This window comes from Magnolia sinica, chromosome 7 (assembly GCF_029962835.1).
Source record: "Magnolia sinica isolate HGM2019 chromosome 7, MsV1, whole genome shotgun sequence".
NCBI lineage: Eukaryota > Viridiplantae > Streptophyta > Magnoliopsida > Magnoliales > Magnoliaceae > Magnolia > Magnolia sinica.
This window is the reverse complement of record NC_080579.1, coordinates 48,441,614-48,453,339: the sequence shown is the minus strand read 5'-3', so window position 1 is coordinate 48,453,339 and position 11,726 is coordinate 48,441,614. Positions and strand designations below refer to the sequence as shown.

Genomic DNA, 11,726 nt, shown 5'->3' with positions numbered 1-11,726 from the left:
GTCAGTGTGACCTTATGATCAGATTGGATGGGAAATAAATGTTATTATGGGCCTTGGGAATTTTAATGGTGGAAAACCATTATCATCACTTTTATTTGGTTGTGGCCCATTTGATGTACATATGGGGCCCAATTGGTGTGGCCCATCTGACATACATAAGGCCCATGTTATGAGGCCCATTCAATGTATTTGTGGCCCGTTGTTGAGGCCCACTTTAATATATTTGAGGCCCATGTTGTGAGGCCCATTGGGATGTATTCAAAGGCCCATGGGATATGGCCCATTGCAATGTACATAAGGCTCATTGATGCGACCCACTTGATTTATATAAGGCCCATATGAGACAGCCCATTTGATGTATCTAAGGCCCCTGGGTCGAGGCCCAACAGGATGTCCTTAGGGTCCATTGCAATGTGTGATTCCTCCATGGTTTGTGTAATGATGTTTTATGGCGGGTCATGTCTTGGGAGCAATGTTGGTTTAATGTTCGCATTATAAATCTCCTTAGGGCCCATTGATAGGCCCATACTTATTATACGTAGGCCATCTAGGCCCATCTTCATTGTAAGGACAGTTCATCACTTTATAACATGCTTCGTATAGCTCCATGATTCATGCCCATACGTATCATATGTATGCTTGATATGAGGGATGTTTGATCATAGCATAAGCCATTGGGCTGAAACATTTACGGGACTCCTTATGAGACGGAGTGCCCCCACATGAGCATGTGGTACGTGCAAGATTACTGCATGATTTGACAGTGTGACTCATGCATCCTGCATATGTGTGACTTGATCATTATACGCCCTAGCGACATCAAGGTCGTGGCTCCACAGGTACATCGTGGATGACTATATCGGATACTAGAAATACTTGGTTCTAGCACTGTGGGTATTTAGGATGTCCTTGAGTGCAAGTCCCAGAACCTTTTTGGTATCAGGAGTTACTCCAACGTCTAGACCGAGTGGATACACGAGCGCCCGAGTGCCAAATACCAGTAGGTCACGTCTCCCACTGTGTCGTGGTCGGTTGGAAGGGGGTGTGGCCTTATCCGCCTGAGTGAGGGGGTTATAAGCTAGGTTGAGTCTGACTAGCTCGTAAATGAGTCCGCTATCGACAAGCCGGGTTGGTATTGGCAGACTACTGGTCAGGCGAATAGTGAGGTTTATTCCACTTGCTTGGCTGTGCAGCTAGGGAGGAGGCAGTCAGTGTGAAGTGTATTAGACCCCGGTGATATCCAGAGAGGAACTGTACGGATGTGTACTTGATGAGTACTAGCTTGCTTGGATTGTATCTCGCATATGACATTCGGCTACATAGGCCTCGCATTGCATCGGTATGGCCGATAGCATCCATGTCTCGCATCGCATGGCCTTGTTATGGCCGATAGCATTCATGCCTTGCATCACATAGCCTTGGTACGACTGGTTGTATTCATGGACTTACCGCATATTTCCGCAATACTCTGATATTATACACTTGGCGCTTGTCTTGCGCACACACTTACACCACCCTCTGAGCTTTTGTAAGCTTATGCACGACCGTTGCGTGTAGGTGACATTCCATCACAGCAGCGCTGAGGTGGGAGCGCACGTCTGATTATTTTGGAGTTTTGATCACCCTGTATTTCCCTTCCTATATTGTACTTAAAGTTTTTGATATAGTGGATATGTGGTGACATTGTTTTGTGACTTGGTTATGCTTGTGGTTATGCTCCATTAATAAAAAAAATGTCATACTGAGAATCCTCCTTGTAGGATCTCAAGATCGGAATCTGGCATGTGAGTACTGGAATCCGAGAATGGGGAACTACGGAGGCTATCGGCGACGGACTCGGCGATCAGGAATTTTGTAGCCCGCTTTCCAAGTTTGGGGCTTGAAAACTAACTAGTTGCCACATGTAATCCAATACACATGGATAGAGGAAATTGATTAATAAAGAACCACATATCCAGAGAAAATATAGGGAGACACTGAAATGGCCAAGCTATATGTCCTAGAGGGGGGGTGAATAGGACTATGCCAAATTAAATTTAAATACTGCGGAATATGAAACATAGAATAGATAGCACTATACACCAATCACAAAATAGGAATGGAAAGCAACCTAAAATAGAGAAATAGAAACAAAAATTGTTCTAAGGACATCCTTACACCAAAAAACCAAAGTTTATGGTAGGATAACCATATTTCTAGAACAAATAGAGAAACTGAAGCTCAACGTAATAACGAGATAGCAAAAATATAATGTTGAAATGTAAATCTAAATTATTACAACATTCCCCACTATGCTTGAAATGTAAAATTTACAACATTCACATCCACACAAACATTCTACAATTCTGAATGATAAAAGATAGGAAATATAAATCACACATCCACAATATAAAGAATTATAGTGGTTCGCCTGTGTGTTCACCAACTGTTAAACAACAGCCACATAGAATGCTACTCCACTCCTAATATCCTCACACAGGGGATATTAGCGTTCACTATCAAATAGGTTTTCACAGGTTCACCCAAAACCTTCACAATTGTGTCTTTTTCAAAGGGCTTACACAATTCAAAAACCTTCACTTCTGAGTTTTCTGGCTCTCCTCAGATAACCAACAACTTGAAGATTTTTTTGGCTTAACCTCAAATAAAACCAAACTATGTAAATTACACAAATTATAAAATACTTGATTTTCTCCTTCGTTGTAGCAGCCCAGAAGAACCAAGTCTGAGTAGAGATTTGAATGTCAAAGTTCAATGTCCAATTCTCACTTTATAACAAAAGCGCCGCTGACCCGATCCTTCTCGCAGACGGAAACAGCGGGCGGACGCTGTTCGTCCGTTTTCACGTAGTGGGCCCCATCAATCACATTTCTCGACGATCAGAACCGTCCACACGCTCTGCAAGGTGACCAACATCGTCGCCTAGCTTTCCTTTTTGGCCCATGCACACACACAAAGGCAGATTTCATGAAAACGCAGGAATGGACGGTGGGAACAAAGATCGTATGGGCTACACTGAATCTAACATAAAACCAGCCGAATCCTACTGGTTTTTCGACGCGAATCGAATGGTCGGAGTGGATTTTACACACGGCGTCAATCAGCAGTTCGCCGCCTTCACAGCGCCCGACCGCGCATGCTCTGTTCGCAACAGGAAGCTGCGGTCGATCCAGGTGGGCCATCATTGCCGATCAAAACAGCGATCCGAACCGTCTATTGTGTAGAAGGGCCAAAACCGTCCGTAGGGACGTTATCTATTTGGAAAAATTGCGATGGAAGTGGAAGTCTTCTCTTCCGTTTTCTTGGCTGCAAAACGTCCCTACGCACGAGCCTTGCGTAAAATCTTCCGCACCTACTCCTTCTCGGACTGTCTCCGCCACCTATCTCGGGTAGGACTCTGCAGCAGCGACAGAGGGAGTTTTTTATCTTTAAAAGGAGAGAAGGGAGGACGGCCGTAGAGGTATCTTTGGTTGGGAAGAGCTGAAGCTTGGTTTCCATCGGCTGCTGAACGTGGAAGGGAGTGAATGAGAGTGCGGGAGCAGAGGCTTGAACGGGAAGAGTTTTCCAGGGCAGCGTGGGGTTCAAGGAAAAGAAGGAAACGGAGAGAGAAAGAGGTGGGGCCGTGGAGGCAACAGGAAGGCTTCAACGTGGGAGTTTTTCAGAGGTTTCTTTTTCTTCTTGTTTTCCTTTCTTCTTATCTGTATTTTAATTATTTTTTTCCAACCCATCCATGTCCGGCTGAACCTCTTAGCTAGGGCTAAGAGGTGAAGCTTGTAGCCTGATGGGAGAGATGTTGCTTGTGCCTTTTGATTAAATTGAAGAGCTTTTTTGATTTAATTTTATGGGAATATTTTTAGTTTTTAATGGCATGTTGTGACTGAAATTACAATGGGCTTGCAATGGCTTTGAGTATTCCTCTTCTCTTATTTTGATTATAGTGTCAGGAAGTCCTGATGTTCGCCATCGTCTCCTGGGCATGGTTGGATGTCGGTACCCTTCCTAACCTTTATAATCATCTGATTGGTTGGTGATTAGTTTAATTCTGTTATTTGCTCTGTCTCCTAGGCATGGTTTGATGATGGAATCTATTCTGATTCAAATACCTTTCATCCCTTTAAAGTTATATCAGAGGAAATTCAATTTAATTTCCATGATTCCTAATGCAGGCAAAAGATCTCCCTGATCCCTACAAGTGGATCCTCTGAATCCCTAGCTTCCCTTCTCTGAATTCCTTAAGTTTTATATAATTATTCCGCAATTATTTCCTAAATTCTATTTGTTTTAGATCGCATCTTAGACTAGTTCTAGTTCTACTTGGTTTTAGATAACGTACAGGTATCAGTCCCTATGGATTCGACCTCGGTCTTACCGAGTTTATTACTACATCACAACCCTATACTTGGGGAGTGAACACTGGTGCATGATTCTTTATTGTCACTTAAACTCATGTTTAGGACTTTTTTCTTGAACAAAGCAATTGCGCAACAATTGGCTATGTGTGTTTCACAAGTTTTACCAGAACCTGCTCGGCTTAAGGCTCACCGTACAGATCCTCTGTGGACTGTTTTGCAAATAGTACATAGTGCTTTACCTGCGTTTTTTGACTGCTTTGGGGAGAGGCATTTGATCAGTAAAAGTGAAATGGTGAGGATTGATTTCAATAGAGATTTACTGTAGTCATCATTCACAGAGATTGTTACTTCTGTTCTTGACAAGAAGGGAACAGAAGAGGCTATTAAGTTCTTTAATAGGTTGCAGCCATTGCTGATGGAGATTCTCTTTTTAGAAGGATATAGTGTTGGCTTGAATGATTTTGACATTCCCAAGGCTATTACTGAAGATATAAAGAAGAAGATTCAGGACATATCACCTTTGCTGCTTCACTTGAGATCAAATTACAATGAACTTGTAGAGTTGCAAGTGGAAAGCTACCTGAAAATTGTAAAACTACCTATCGTGACTCATATTCTAAAGTTATCTGCTTTGGGTAATTTGATAGATTCTAAAAATGATTCAGCTATCAGTAAGGTTGTTCAACAACTTGGCTTTTTGGGGCTTCAACTTTATGACCGAGGGAAGTTTTATTCAAGGCGTTTGGTTGAGGATATGAGTTTCCACTTCCAAAATAAGTATTCTGTTAATGGTGTTGACTATCCTTCTGAGGCATTTGGGTTAGTTAAGAGCTCCTTTTTTCAAGGTCTGACCCCCTATGAAGAGTTGGTCCATTCCATATCATCCAGGGAAGTGTTGACCGTTCTTCCAGAGGACTTACTGAACCAGGAACTTTGTTTAAAAATCTAATGGCCACACTTAGAGATGTCGTTATCTGTTATGATGGGACAGTGAGAAACCTCTGCAGCAATTCTATAATTCAATTTGAGTATGGACAGGTGGATGAAAATAGTCCTGGAAGTTCTCTTGCTGGTGAACCGGTTGGTGTATTAGCCGCTACTACAGTATCAAATCCTGCATATAAAGCAGTTCTTGATTCTTCTCAGAGCAACAACTCTTCATGGGAATCGATGAAGGAAATACTTTTGTGCAAAGTTAACTTCAAGAATGATATTATTGATCGGAGAGTTATTCTATATTTGAATGAGTGCTTCTGCGGGAAAATGCATTGCAAGGAGAATGCAGCATATTTAGTTCAGAATCGTTTAAAAAAAGTCACTTTAAAGGATGTTGCTTTTGACTTCTCCATTGAATACCAAAGGCATCAACAAATGCCTGAAAGTTCAGAAGCGGATACAGGCCTTGTTGGCCACATTCACCTTGATAAGATGCACTTGAAAGGACCTGACCGGAGCATGGATGAGATCCTGCACTCTTGTCAAGAGGTTATAAATTGCTTTGGGAGAAAGAAGCACGCTCTTTCACCTTTTTTTAAGAAGATTTATTTTTCTTCCTGCGAAAGTTGCACACTTCAGCAACAATGTGATGAGAAGTGGTCTCAGCAGCCATGCCTGCAGTTCTTCTACAAAGATGGAAATGGTGGTCCGCAAGGTGAGCGGGGTAATACGATTGAGAAAATTTTGCAGATCATGGCTGAAGCTATCTGCCCAATTTTGTTGGGGACTCTGGTTAATGGTGACCCTCGAGTGCATATGGCCAACATTATTTGGATTGGTTCAGATTCGACAACTTGGGTGAGAAATGATGGGAAGTTGCAGAAGGGTGAGGTAGCTGTTGAGGTGGTCATTGAGAAAGATGCAGCCAAAAAAACGGTGATGCTTGGAGGGTAGCCATGGATTCATGCCTACCTGTGATGCACTTAATTGACACGAGGAGATCTACACCATATGGTGTTCAACAAATTCAAAAACTGCTCGGAATTTCATGTGCTTTTGGTCAGTCAGTTCAGTGACTGTCAACATCTATAAAAATGGTTGCAAAAGGCATGCTAAAAGAACATCTGATGCTTGTGGCAAATATAGAAATGAACATAACATTCTGAATCAGACTCAAACATCTAATATCCTCATCATCATCATAGCCTTCTCCCAGCTATTTGGGGTCGGTTGCACTAACAAACCCTTTTTCGCCTACTGATCCTGCCTAAGGCCCAATCCTTGGAAAGCAAACAAGCCTTCATGCCTCAGAGCATTAGTTGCTTTTTCTTCTTCTTTTTTAATTCATTAGGGTGTTTTTGGAGTTATAAAAGGCTATAAACATTTTCCTGATTTAGTTGAATTGGAATCCATTGCAGAGTCGATTCTGAATTCTGAACTGACAGTTGGGTGTACTAACAAGCTAACAAAAAAAAAAAAGCACTCAAACCTCAGATATACATAACCGTGGAGCAAAAAAAATCAAACAGCAACGGAGTGGTTCATGTCCTAACATTAGCTAGTGCAATGGATGGGTAGAGTGGGTATAAAACATGACCTGTTGAACATCAAGTCCAAAGTTTTAGGTTTTTGAACTAGGAACCTACACCAACCTTCTGACAGGCCACCATGAGGATAGACCATAACAGTCCATAATCAAACAGCAAGAATCATAAATAGATTACCTGACATGTCTTATTTTCCATATTCATCCTCTTTAACCCTTTCTTGTTGCATTTCTCCAAAGAGATATGTAGCTCCACGAGCATGCCCCTCCACGTGCATTGACAAGTGCCACCTTCCCATGTTAATTAGACATCCGAATCATGTATCAGGTGGGAACTACCTGGCAGCAGATAATTTGGCCAAAAAATCAGGTTGTTTAATCATTAGGACACATGTAAGAAAACAAATAGACAATCTTAAAAAACTTGCAAGCTCTCTCTACACCATCCTCTTTTTTTTGTACATGTGGCCTACTTGATAGTCAAACAAACTGATTTTTTTGTCACAATGCAAAGGACAAGTGAAAACTACAAGGAATTTCACGTAGTTCCTTCGCAGTACAAGTTGCCTGTACTTGTCTAACCTGAAAACAACCAAACAGAGGTGCAAGAAAATCAGCAGACCTGCTTTAAAATGGTGAAATAATTTGAGAAATGGAATTTTGGCCCAAACCTGCATTAAACCTAAAATCTCCACATCTTCTCCAACTTTAATAGTCCCTTGTTCAACACGGCCTGTGACAACACCCATCATGGACGAGCAATGAAGGAAGAAATGACCAGAAATGACAACACCCATCATGGACGAGCTATGATAATGTGGCACTTCATAACAATGAAGATTTTTATGCAAGAAGAAAACCTGTAGTCCGACCAAAGGACCAAGCATAGAGGACTATCTAGATGAAAAAAAAAAGAAAAAAAAGAAAAAAAGAATCATAAACGACCAACTGATGTACCAGCTGCAAATCTAAGATGTACCAGTTGATTTTAAAAAATCTTTAAAGAGTTTTTGTTGCTGCCTATATAGCAACGACAAAATCTTTTGAAATTCTTGTCAAGCACATATCTACAAGGCTTTAGGACAAGACCTGATGTAGGAGACAGTTTAATATCATTTTGTTTTCTATTCTCTCCCTCTTACCTATTGTGCTGTGCTATTAGCTCATTTAAATACTTACTAGGAATTTTTCTATTGCTGGAAGTCTTATACAACTTTCTTCTATGGAAAACAGTTACTGAGTTGATGTTACTGCAGGAGCCAACTACCAATGCAATCATTTGGAAGTGCACCAAGCTCCAACATTTTGAAATTCAACAACAGTTCGACAAACGTTGGAAGCAACATACTAACCTTCTCTCCAGTTGCACTGCCACACCATCCCGGTTCTGCAAATAATAAGTTAATCAGCATCCTCAATGGGACTGAAATTACAGTTAATAAAATATTAACACCCAAATGAAGGAAGAATGTCCAAACTTCTGAAAAAATTTCAACAAACAACAGTCCGAGGGAGTTGGCAAAGGAAGTAGACCCAAGAAAAGAAGCAAACAGGGAATATAAAATCAACTAAGCTGATACAAATCCAGAGACTCCCCTAGATCTAGAAATGATGATAGAAATATAACTTCCAGAGTGGCAGCATACATCTCCAAGTATCAGGCCCTGGTCAACTCAACATGTGGGTATCAATGTACAAAACAAATAAACAGCTACCAAGCTTTACCATGTTCTTCTGGAAATTTATGTGTCGTGGTCCATCTGATGGTGGACCCATCCTATGGACAACTTGGATGTTCCACAAGAGTGCCAGCTTGGCCTTGGTGGCGGTATGTAAAGGGCGCTACGATTTACAAGAATGTGGCGTGGATACGGTGAGAAATATGCAGACATGCAAGATTCGCAATCAAAGAAACCTGGAAGGACAGCCCTCAAATTCAACTTCTACTGATTCATCTGTAGTTGATCCAATCATATTATTCACCCATGCTTCAGCCTAAAAATAATTGCAGTCAAAACTCTGTTATGAATCAGTTGCCAATAGGAAACTATCTCTTGATCAAATACGGAAATAGTTCAGTGCCATGGAAAATCCAACGGATAAACTACTTGCCTACAAGCTTTTGATATTACAATAATGAGGAGAGATTGATATGAGTTTCTCACTTTTGAGCTTTCAGACTTGGAAAATGTTTCTGGCATTTAGGGGAAGGGCGTCAATGAAGAAAATGCTTTACACAATGCATATCAAACCACAGTTTTTTGATCAATAACAAAGCAGTCAATTTAAGATTCATCAGTTGAAGTTCTAAAGAAAAAGATTGAAACAACATGGTCCTACAGATGCTTTGTCAAATGTACTGAGTCCAACACCAATAGCAAAGACGGTAAGGCCCTGCCAAAAAGAAAGGAGACTCATGTTGGTTGAAGTCACATTTGAGATTATGAAATAACCACAACGGGCATTTTAACTGACTATAGTATGACCAGAACAGGCATTTTACGGCAAGTAAAAGCTTACAAGTACATATTGTACAGGCTTACCTCTTTTGAGTATCCAGACAGTCCAATAAGTTGAGAATCACGTTATAAATCAGCAGGAATTATAGGTTTCTGTAATGACAAACAATACTCACATTAGACTTCTCAAGACCATAAAGACTACTCACAAACCTTTTATCAAGACTATATGCTTGAGACTTCTCAAATTTTTCTTGACTGACCACTCCAACCAAAGGTTTAGGAAGAATTGGCAGCTTTAGAGATACATGTTGCCGTATATCCAGATGTCTCAAAGATGTACATCAAGACCATAAAGCCTGCAAGATGGGATCCTCATCACTAAGAAATTCAAGCAGAAAATAAACTTGACAGTGCAGAAAATGATCAAACATTTATTAAGCATTTTCTAACAATAGTCAAAACAGAAATACAAATACATGACAACAACCATATTTATTAGAGTTAAAAAGGAGTAGGAATAGAAAGAGGTTTATATACATGGACCTGAAAGTCAAGCAGCTCTTGCTAGAAATTAAACGGTAAAAAAAAAAAAAAAAAAACCCTTTCCATGCAGACAACAAACCAAGTAACTAAAGTATGGATGACAGTGTGAAAGTTCCTTGTTTATGGATACCCCACAATTTATTAAAAAGGAAAAGAAGCACAAAAATGAAAGATGGCAATGCAACATGAACAGTAGTAAATACATCAATCAGCCAAGAACTGCAGTGCACAGCAGATATTGAGAATTTCCTCCAATAATATCGGCCAAATGCTGAGGAAAGTACATGAGTTCTCATACTATCATATCCTAAACTTAAGAAATTAAGGGCACATTTGGTCATCTTCCAAACTGACTATCTGAGGCAGAACAGATGCACATCTGTCATACAAGCATTTGCCAAATTCTGAATCTAAATAAGCAGCATTTCCAATAGTTCTTTGCTCCAAACTGATAGAAGTGGGGAAACAAATCTTCCGGCATTGCTTTTTTAGATATCCTTCAATCCCACAATGGTTACATGGGACATCCAACAGGCCTTAAACCTGTCAAACGAGCTAGAAAGTATAGCTGTAGCCAAAGTTTTTGTTTTGTGCCCACAGTTAATTTGATTCAAACACTTCACAAATTTCATGGAACTCCCAGGACCCATTTGATCAGCATAGTGCAAGTTCTGAATGAACAAACCTGATGGTGCAAATGCAATATGATGCAATCGTCAATCACAAAAAAAAAGAAAAAAAGTAAGGTCTTCAGCTCTAACCAAGTAGCATGAATTTTACAGTAGTAAAAGAAGGTTTGTTGAGAAAAGGTTGGAAGCCCCACGAGTCTCCTTAGAGATTAAGGCTTGCTACTCTCCAACAATCTCCACCATAAACATGGAACATATACACTTATATACGTAAGAAAAGGATTCAAATGAACATATCCAATAAATGAGAACTGAGAAAATAAAAATAACCAAGAAAATTTTTTTTTTTTAAAGGAAAACTAAATTCATACATTTTGGTGCAGTTCCCATAGAGACAAGTCCTGTACAAACCTGGCCCCCATGGTCCCAACTTGATCTAATTTTAGGCCTGCAAGTCAAACACGGGCCTATTTTTAAGTCCACCAAATGAACAGGACAGGCCCAGTCCAATTTTGACAGGCCCACCAATTATACATGTCTTAGTCCTCCCACCCAATGAATCACGCAACAAACGTGCGAGTTTGCATATAGGAAATGCCTTTTCAGCCTTGAATGTATCCAAAGCCGCATCTACTCCACCAATCTCACCTTGCCAAATCACTTCCTGCAGGTTCATAAAACAGTCAATCAAAAATTATTGAGTAGGAGTATCTTTCACAACATGGGCATGGATTATGTGGATGTGACCATGCCAAAAGAAGAACATAGTAAAGGGAACTGCAGAAATAATCAACCATGCTTTTGGAATGAGAGGGACCTTCATGTCAAATGTAGACATCAAAATCCCAGCTCATGATGGAAAAATAGATTATTATTATTATTCAATAAAGATCGACATAAATCCAGTACTACAGGCAGATTACGATGCACAGCAGATAACCCATTTCTTTTTGACAGTCCAACCCTTTTTTTCTTTTTAAAGTACACCAGGACAACAAAGTCAACTGATTTTCTACTCCCACTTAAAAGTTAGACAGTTCTTTAAAACTTGTAAAATCTGATAAGGATCAGAAAAACATATATGAAGTTATTAGTGCAAAAGTCTACCTAAAGAGAAAACCAATTCACTGAATGCAATAGCCAAGCTATTGCAGTTGCATTCACCAGTCTTGGGTTTGAGTCACTTGACCAGTGCTAATGCCCATTTCAGAGTTATCTTAGTTTTCAATGTCTTTCTAAGAACTGAAATAGCACACTA

At 40.2% G+C, this 11,726-nt stretch overlaps 1 long non-coding RNA gene and 1 pseudogene across 1 annotated transcript; one reads left to right on the top strand and one right to left on the bottom strand.

The window, feature by feature from the left end:
- Positions 1-4,494: 4,494 nt before the first annotated feature.
- Positions 4,495-6,395, top strand: LOC131250626 (DNA-directed RNA polymerase V subunit 1-like; annotated as a pseudogene).
- Positions 6,396-6,943: 548 nt separating this feature from the next.
- LOC131252058 (uncharacterized) lies at positions 6,944-7,595 on the bottom strand. Its single transcript, XR_009174131.1, has 3 exons — positions 7,506-7,595; positions 7,365-7,416; positions 6,944-7,173 (listed from the first exon to the last, which is right to left on the bottom strand). It is a non-coding gene; the product is annotated as an uncharacterized LOC131252058 (long non-coding RNA).
- Positions 7,596-11,726: the final 4,131 nt, after the last annotated feature.